The sequence below is a fragment of the Lepisosteus platostomus genome, chromosome 12 (genome assembly GCF_059453375.1).
Source record: "Lepisosteus platostomus isolate fLepPlt1 chromosome 12, fLepPlt1.hap1, whole genome shotgun sequence".
NCBI lineage: Eukaryota > Metazoa > Chordata > Actinopteri > Semionotiformes > Lepisosteidae > Lepisosteus > Lepisosteus platostomus.
Genome location: NC_142622.1, coordinates 45,005,427 through 45,015,050, shown reverse-complemented (window position 1 = coordinate 45,015,050; position 9,624 = coordinate 45,005,427). Strand labels below are relative to the sequence as shown.

Here is a 9,624-nt window from a genome sequence, read left to right as displayed (position 1 = left end):
CACTAAGACATGAGATGCTTTTCTACTGAAATATTATTTGTAATGTGTAATTTTATCATATATTTTTCTTTAGCATTTTCCACTTTTAATTGTGGATTTTTTTCCTTAAAATTAGTTTGTATAGCATTATCTTCAGGTTCATGTGTCATAGCTGAAGTCGCAAGGCTGGCTCTAACACTTACAGTAGGTGTTGAGATGAGCTGGGAATGTGCAGTACTGTAACAACTAAATTCACAGCACTATCCCAGCTCAACAAGGCTCCCTGTTCAAAAACTCCCAGTGCAGAGAAGACATTTTGAGGTACACTCTCCTCACATACTCTCACCTCCACCAGTGGGAATTCCTCACATTCTCAAATAGGTAGTAATATTGTACAGTCATGTCTTTTCTGGTACAGTTCAATAACTTACACAGCTAGCAGAACAGTACAAAATAGACTGATTTTATATTCTATACTGTACAAAGAAGGGACTTTATGTTGTCTATGTGTATGCTTGTATTTACAGTATATGAGCATGTCTCTTCATGAATGGGCAGATAGAATTCCTGTTTTGGAAACCTCAGGGTGTTCACAGATCTCTTACAGACTACATTTACTGAATTCTAAAACTCCAGTGATTGTGTGTAGGTTCTTTAAGAGTCAGTAGACTTTAGATATTTTATTTCAAATAAAGGATAATTTTTCCTAGAAACTGTTGTAAAATAAATTATACTTAGCTGATGGAAACATGCAAATGTTGCTTGCTAGCTGTTTCATGTTGTCCCACTTAAGCTAAGGATTACCTCAATTACTGCAGGGCAGTAAGAGCAGTGCTGAAAACTAACTCTGTACTTCTGATCTAAGATTTTTATTTCCACACATACTAAAATGTGTTCTTAAAATCTCAATAATGCTTTTCCAAATATAATCCATTCTCAGAAAGATTCTTATTCCTTGTAAAGTTCACAGCAACCCAGAGCCTATCCTAGAAGCAAGGCAGAACTCCTTGTTAGTTTTATTCTGCTCCACCGTATTTCTAACCACAAATGAGCTCATGTTTTATGACTGCAATGAAGCATAGAGGGCCAAGTAGTTTTTTTTCCCCGATTTCAAATCAACGGAGCAGTGTGATCCTGTGGTCCCACCTCTCTGGAAAACTGGACCTGCTTTTAGATTTGCAGCACTCCACAGAAAAGTGGACATTGTAACATTGCTTCACATGGGGTTGTGTGACTGTCCTGTATCCATGCTGACTATATACCATTTTATTTTTACATTATTGTACTGCACGCCCTTTCCTGTACTTGCAATTAAAGTAATTTCTCTGCTAGATCACATCTTATGTAGTCTTGAACCACCTGAGGCAGGCAAGGAGGACGACAGACTCCAGGTGGTACAAGACTCTTGTGGGTATAAATACCACGGTAACCAGTGGCTACTGTGTAAATATGACCTCACCCCACCGCTCATCCGCAGGACAGGATGCACCTTTAGGAATATGTTAAAAACTATCCACTCATAGTCTTACTCAATTCATTTTAAAATGCTGAGAAAAAACACAAAAACACCCTTCATTCTGCAGTCTTTCATGCAGGACCCCAGCTCCAGACAGAAGAAAGAAACAAAAGAAAACTACTCCTCTATAGTCTGAACATAAGTTAAAGACCAGAGGAGGCCAATCTGCCCAGTAAGCAGTTATGGACCATCTTCCAACATACTGTCTTTACATCTGCAATGGAAATGCTAATTTATTTTGTGACAAATAATGAATAATTACTCACATTAGCATTATAATAGAAAATAAGCTGTTTAAAATTACATATGGTAAAATGTCATCTGTCATTTCAGTAGTGCCTTGGGGTGTGTGATAATGAAAAAAAACTGCACTGATATGCAAAGGTATGTAAGCTCTGCTTAAAAAATAAAAACACTCCACTTAAACCACAAACTATTTTATGTCTCTGAATTGTATGCCTTCTGTTTTGCTTGGCAGAATAGCGTCGACCCTGTGCTTTTCAGTTGTCCAGCTGTTAAAATATCATGTAGTAACAGAACTAACTCACAATAATGAAGTCTGCAATGGTGTGTACAAAGGATTTGCTGTATCCTTTAAGGGTTACTCAGAAATATTACAAATGCTTAGCACACATGTCCAACACAGTGGGACTACTGGGCTGTGGGAGAGGACAACTGATGTACTGTGTATGAAAGAAAATACTGGTCATTAAGTATAGGCCTTTTCATTATTTTTCCAATGTTAGGTATGTTACCAATGAACAATTTAATGTTAACAATGAATGTATGTCCATTAATCCCAACTATTTAATGAATACTGTATTTCTCCAGTTTTTAATTTAAAAAAATGCAAAAAGATAAAGCTTCGACTGCATTTTAAAAAGCAGAATCTTTTTTTCTATGTTTCCAGTAAGCTCACATTAACCTCAAGGGTTATGTATTTAATTAAGCAAGAAAGCATCAGCCCACCCATCGTTGTTCTCATTATTTCCAAGAAAAAATAGAATCTGAAGGCTACAGCATTTCAGGAACTAATAATGTAGTTTTTCCCCCCAGCTAAAATTAAGATTTCATGGACTATGCTGCACACATAGGCATGAAAACACATGAATCCTTATAGCCCATTTTAAAATCCCAGTATTTATCCTTCTCATCTAACCTCAAAACCCACATGCACCGCTGACCAAATAAAAGAATCTGCTGACAGGGAAGGTTTGTCGTTCCGAGAGATTTATATGTGGTAAAAACTGTTCTGGGACCTGGTAGATAACTCTGAATATGGGAAGAGTGTGTGCACATTATTTTTTTCTGTCCATTTTGCTTCCGTTTGATAAAAAGGGTCATTTACATAAAGGCTCCTGTAACATTATACAACATGACATTATATATACACCACAATATGATTAAATTAAGAGCAGAAAGGTAGTGCTGGGAATTGCGAACTGGGAGACGATGGACACTGACAGAACCGTATCCTAGCTGCAGGCTAGACAACTCTGTGAACATTTGTTTCTCTGCTTTACAATCCACACATTCATAACCTCTGGTCAGAAAACCCAGGGGAAAATATAAGCCTTTCTGGCTTCCTGAAAAGGAAAATGGTAATGGTACACCACATATTTTATTAATGAAGACATCTTTGGGCCTTGTTTCCAAAGATCACCTGTGATGGACTGTTGTGAAAATTTCATTTCCTACCACTGATCGAAATGGGAATCTGTTGCAGCCTCTCCCCTAGCAAGCACAGCCTGCAGTAATGACATCTTTGCATGAGCACATGCTAATTAAATTCTTTAATTTCTTCTTTAATAGTCTAATAGGACAAACTGTCATTATATGATCAGGTTTGTGTAAACAATAGTCCCATTCTCTCTTTTCAGTAGCTCGGTTGGAGACGGAGAGCTTCACTGGGGTAACTAACCTGGCGGAGGAGAAGGGTGACCTGTCCTGCCTCTCATCATGAGCCAGGGAGCAGTTGCAAGGACACAGCCAGGAGCTGAGAGCGTGAAAATGAAAAGTGCAAGTGAGCAAGCAGGAAGTGAGACATTTCTACATACAGCAGGCAGGAGAAAGTGAGCTTTTATTCAGTCAAACCCAGACAAAGATGGAGATGAAGCACCACTCCTTGGAACTCCCCAAACGATGTGCGTAGCATAGCGTTAATGAAAGAAGAGGTTTAAGGACTCGTGTTGAATACGAGTGGAAAGAGGCTGTGAGGATCGTCTGAAAGCAGCCAAGCTTGCCTGAAGGCTCTAAAGCGGTTAGAACTGAGACCCAAACCAGGAAAGCTGTTTCCTCTGTGCTGAAGGCCACTCACACATCTGAGAAAACCCAGCCGAGGGCAAAAGAGCTCTAGCTGGGGGAGGGAGGGGGGTGGCATTGGTGAAGGGGAGGTGAAGAAAGATCCAGCTGAGTTCCTCTACAAGAGCTGGAAAGCTTGGGGCTGGTGCAGCAGTCAGAAGCACGACGGACTGCACTGAAACAGCATTGACATTGGCACTGCACGCTATGAGGTGCCTGAGGTGTAGGGATAACGGGCAGAAATTTGCTGACATTCGCAAAGGTTGCCACGACCCGAGTGTTTCACCCTACTTCTTTGAACAGGCCCAGCACGACTGGAGTGACGGCGCAGGACAGAGAAAAGGTGGAAGCAGGGCGTCGGCTTGTTAATGGAGCCAGGGAGCTGTGAAGCAGGCAGATCAATGACAAGGCGCTTAACCAGAACACGCGAGAGTGGCTATAATTAGATCAAGGAAAGGGGGGGCAGGGATGACATTCGGACTCCTGCAGAGCAGGGTTAGAGGGGGGAGATGATTCCATTGATGCAGACGGAGAACTACTGGTGCTAAAAGTAGGATGTGCAGAACTAGCCTAAAATGAACGACCAGCCTGCCTCAGAAAACACATACAACTTGCTGGCCCTGGTAAGAGTGAGAGTCTGTGTTTGCCCTGTGACAGACGCTGGCCCGTCCCGGGCAGAGGACAGGACACACCCAGTGCTTGCTGGGTGGAAGAAGTGGTTAGAAAATGGATGGATGTTTTTATCACAAAAATTGAACTTCCAGCAAATTCAAATTAAAAACTTGGTTCCTTCATTACACTGAAGATTTTTAGTTTCTGAATCAAACGTTCTTTTAAACTGTTCTGCTCACAAAATGTGCTTTCAAAACATAGAACCCAGATATAACTGTGAAATAGAAAAATAAAATTGTTACATAAAATGAAAACTTCCTTGATGCTTTATTACCTGAAATAGTCTAAAAAACTTGTATAAGGCAATAAATCCAACAATAGATTTCTAGATTCATCTTTTAATTGTAGTTAAAGGCATCACTTTTTATGGCACATGTAAAGGATTGCCTAGTGTACAAAATCTCAGGCAGTGGCTAAAAAAATACGACTGAAATGTAATACAGACAAGTACACCATGAAGACGGAGTGAGTGTCTGTGTCAGCAATTCAAGGGGTTTCAGGAGCCCTCATGTGCCAGTTAAAGCACAAATAATTCAGCTAAACTAGTTCCATGATTTAAATCGTATTGACAGAAAATACATTCTCTCATGTAGTGGAAAGGATTTGCTTGTTACTGGGATTTCATAAAGATAGGTTTTCATATTCCCTCTATAGAGTTTGTCAGATGAAACACTCATACCCTGGGTTGTCTAGTGGTGTGTGTAAATCAATGAATGCTGAGTGGAGGAATTGCCTTAGAGGACATGAATGCTGTCTCTTGACAAAGTCTGACTTGATGAATTTGTTTGGCAATTTACTGACACTAATTTCCCAGGACATTTTCCAGTGGTGTTATTTGACATTACGGGGCATCCAAAACCCTGCAATTTTGCCAAATTATTGCCACTTGCAGCAGACTTTAAACCTGTTTTGAATGTTGTTAGTTCTGAGTCTCACTGTTTTCGGTTTTTTTTCTTTACTTATATAGAAATTGTACCACTGCATACGTGCAAACCAGATCTTCATTTTAGTGATGTCTCCAATCCTGTTTCAGTAAATGCTGAAATTTACTTCAGGTCAACACGTACATCACGTGTGGGAAAAGCGTTCAGGGGCACTTCTGGAACCGAAGGTGTGTTCCCAGCGTGCGCTGAAGGGAAAGGGGTCTCCTGTGGCAAGCGAGGGCGCGCGGCCGGCGTGTCGAGGCTGCAGGAGGACGGGGAACACGGGCACTCGCTGTCGCCACACGTGTCGCAGGCCCGGCGGCTCCAGGGAAAAGAGGCTGACATGGCTCCGGCACCATTTCCGCATGGGAAGAGACATCCCATTAATTACTGTGGTTCAAGCCCAGCTGGGGCTGTCAGCCAGGATCCCATCTTCAGAGCTAACCTTGCAGAAAACAGCCCTCTGAGCAAGGACTGACGAGCCTGTGGGGACTGAGGGACGTTTGAAACTGAGAATTCTTTCCAACCTTTTTTAATCTTCAGGGCTGCAAGCTCCTGTTTAACCACAAGTTTGCTTTTTTTTACCTTTTTGAAATGACCATTTATAGAACAGTCATCAAAATACATATAACATTACTCATGGAGGTGTGTAAGTAATGTATAAGAACGTTTATACATCACGAATGTAAGGACTTTAATAAGTTTAAATAATAAGTTTGATACCTAATGGACATAACAGAGCAGCTGCCTCGTAGATAAGATATTCTGATTGAATGGAAAGGAAATTTGTAAATAACATATCAACCCAAATCTAATATTTAATTCCTGATTCAATTATGAATGCACATGAGGACTGAGAAATTCAGTATTAAATTGCCGAGAAACAATAAATTAAGACTGGAAGAAGGACACCCAAAATTGTGTTTCCGATATTGTGAACGTGGGTTTACCTTTTTTTTTTTAAATCAAGGCAAGGTTTAATTAAGAGATCTACAGATTTGTAAAACTGTACTGCTTTACCCTAAAACTAATCTATATCAGACATTTTCCCTGAAGAAGAAATGCACTGAAGTAGAAAGATACAGAATTCTCCATCACTGTGAGCACAAGAATACCATTAACTTAACTGTGCAGCTTTGCCAAGAAAGAGTATCATGTTTAATTGAAAAGCTAAAACTTTCAAAAAGCCCACAGAATTCCAGATAAATAGTAAGTTTTAAAAAAATGTTACGCTCCATGCATGTATAATTCATGACAACATGCTTGTATTGTATGTACACTTCTATTTACGGTTTGTTTTTTCCAAGCTCAAAAGAGAAACGATGTTTTATGTGTGAAAACTTTCCTGCCCTGTGTCTTAGGTGTTTACAGCACAGCAGCGTTACACTGTATTGTACAAGAAATAACTATGAAAATCATACCTGAAGTGAAAACAAAAAAAATTAAATCCAATTAAAAAATGTTTGTGTTATGTAGTGACCTTTCCAAGAAATTGAATAATATAAAACACAACCTCAATCTCTTATGCTGACCATATAATCAAGATATATAAAAAACTAACACGTGTATATTATCTTTAACGTAATAACCTTTTTCCAATATTTGCTATTTGTAGGCTTTCCAGTGACATTTTGCTATAAAGCTGTTTTATTTAAAAAGCCAAAAATTTTCACATTATTAAACTTGCATGAACATCAGTACCTTCAACCTTTGATTTTCAGTGCTTGGGCCAGTTTGCTCATTCTCCCAGTGTCCAGAGTTTCCTCTAGGGCTCCACATTCAGTCCACAACCCAAAGACATGCTGGTTGACTGGGAACTGTAATTTGCCCCTCTGTGCTTGTGTGTATGTGCGCCCAGGGATGGACTGGCTAAGATCACTCCTCTTTATCTCCCTTCAGTAAAACCCCATCGAGCTTATCTTCGTCCAAATGTATTTTTCATATTGGTGCCTTCCATAATCCACAGAATCCTTCTCTTCAGAATCGCCAATTATTTCCCAATTATACACCCACCCAGTTTAGACCCGCTAATTGTCTCTTTACCTTTTGGCTGACAGTGATCACATCTGTGCCCAGACAGGGGAATACAGCACAGTAACGCTCCTCCTACCTGCCAGCTCATTGAGCCACATCCTCTCACACACCCAGACGTGTACAGGAGCTTCTGAGCCTCTCGGATGTCATCCTGAAGCCTGAGTGCACTGGGGGACATTGCAATGATTTCTGGAACCAGACACAGCCCAGCTCTAACTGACCGATCCCAGCCTGACAGCAGTCTGGGGAACCGAGCCAAGCACGAACTTGCCAGCCTGCTCCGAGAGACCTGGAACACGCCTCTGGTTGAGCCTCTTGGAAGTACAGCCATCTCTGCTCTAACGCAATAGCTGTGCTTCTGAAAAAACACATTATAGAAAATTGTTGTAATGTAGAAACCAGCAGTTAAATGGGAATTAAGGGCTAGGAGGTATATAGTTTGGATTCACACTGAAGTATTTTTCTAATTAGTCATATGATTAGTTTGAATATATTACTTCTGTGTGTGGTGTTTTGGCAATAATGATTAACAGAAAACAGTGAAATAACAGATAAAACAAGACATCATATGCATCTTCACCAAGTAATGAGAAATTCTGCTGCTCCCGAGTAACTCAACTGAAGTCCAATACAAGTTCTTCACAGTCCAGGGAATCAAAACAATCCATCACGCTTTGAAATGGACACCAGCACAGAGTTATTACTCCACATATGGAGAACTGTAGGCATCTTCTTGTACTTATTCACAAAGAATAACCCACATTAATACAGTATCTACTGCTAAACTGCATATCGTCTAGGAAGGCATTTAATGCACTGAAAATGAAGCAAGGCACATGAAAACAAGACTTGAGAAAACCCTCAGAATTAGGTCATCCTGCAGTAAATGTAAACCACATAAAGCTTCAAGAATTTCATCATCTGCACTGTAATGTAGGACATATTAAATCTTTGCCATTTTCCAAATTAGAAATGCACGCATTATGATAGCACTCCTCTGAGCTTGGTTTGGGGAATTACAAATTAATGTAATTTTAAGTAGCTATAATGATTGTATCACAAAAACCTAATGTGTGCATGGAGATTCCAATGAATAACTCAATTCAAAAATAATAAAAAAAAAGATAAAATCTCTCTTGTAAGGATGCGAACTATGGGAATTAAATATTCTGATTTCAAAATAAGGCTGCACTTACATGCAGAACGATACTTCAGCAAGTATCTGATGTTTATTCAGCCTCCTTCTCCTTGTACTGCAAACACTATGTGAGCGTTCACACTGGTACTAAAGAAAATACATTTGCAACTGTTTGCATAAGGTCCCCTTGCAGATCATATTACTTAACCTGTAATTAAGGGCAAATGTCTTTTGAGCCCTGTTCTTCCAGACTAAAACTGTTTCCAATCCGTTTGATTAATGAAGAAAAAACCTCCAGCGGCCTTCAATTCATAGGTAAACATTAAAATTCAACATTACTCAGACTGAAGACAATCTTACAGGACGTACAGAAATGACTCGATACACCTCATAGAGCATGCCAGTACACGTCTACACTTACGATGAACAGGTGCAGAATCCACCAATCTTTCAACCGACAAAAATACCAGTACTACCTGCCACAGACATTTTAAAACGTAAAAAAATCCTGTACGTCATGGATGTTTTGAGGACTACAGCCCCTGTAACAGCAATGCGGTGGTTCGTCTCCATGTTGAGCTCCCTCTATCGTCCACATACTCCCTCTGGACACACCCTCCTGTAACCGTGACATATCAGAGCTCAGTAAAACTGTGGTGGAGGTTCACATAATTGCTGGTTGTTTTAAGCCAACATTCACTGGTGAAAAAAAGATTCTAACAAGTCCTAAAAACAAACATTATTGTTGTTTACAAGCATTTAAATTCTGGTTCCCACACTTCCATGTGTGACATCTTATTGTACATTAGGAAGCGCGACAGGAGTTCCTGCTCTAGTGAAATGTCAGCAGCTTCCTTTACTGGTCAGCTTTACTGATCTGCGTATGTATTTGAGAGGCAAAACAAACATTCAGTTTCCTTGAGCACGCAGAACAGTGATAGAAACGAAAAAGTATCAGTCACAATTAAGCATTTTTCTGATTACTTTTCTTTTTCTTACTCCATGGAGACAAATGTGAGTTATGAAACTCTTACTGACCTTTCTGTTCCATTCCTGCCTCT

The 9,624-nt window shown here is 39.9% G+C and overlaps 1 long non-coding RNA gene across 1 annotated transcript; it reads right to left on the bottom strand.

Annotated features, from left to right (window-relative positions):
- Positions 1 to 6,526: 6,526 nt before the first annotated feature.
- Positions 6,527 to 9,305, bottom strand: LOC148651634 (uncharacterized). The gene is made up of 2 exons (XR_015925800.1): positions 8,985 to 9,305; positions 6,527 to 7,783 (listed from the first exon to the last, which is right to left on the bottom strand). It is a non-coding gene; the product is annotated as an uncharacterized LOC148651634 (long non-coding RNA).
- Between the last annotated feature and the right edge of the window lie 319 nt (positions 9,306 to 9,624).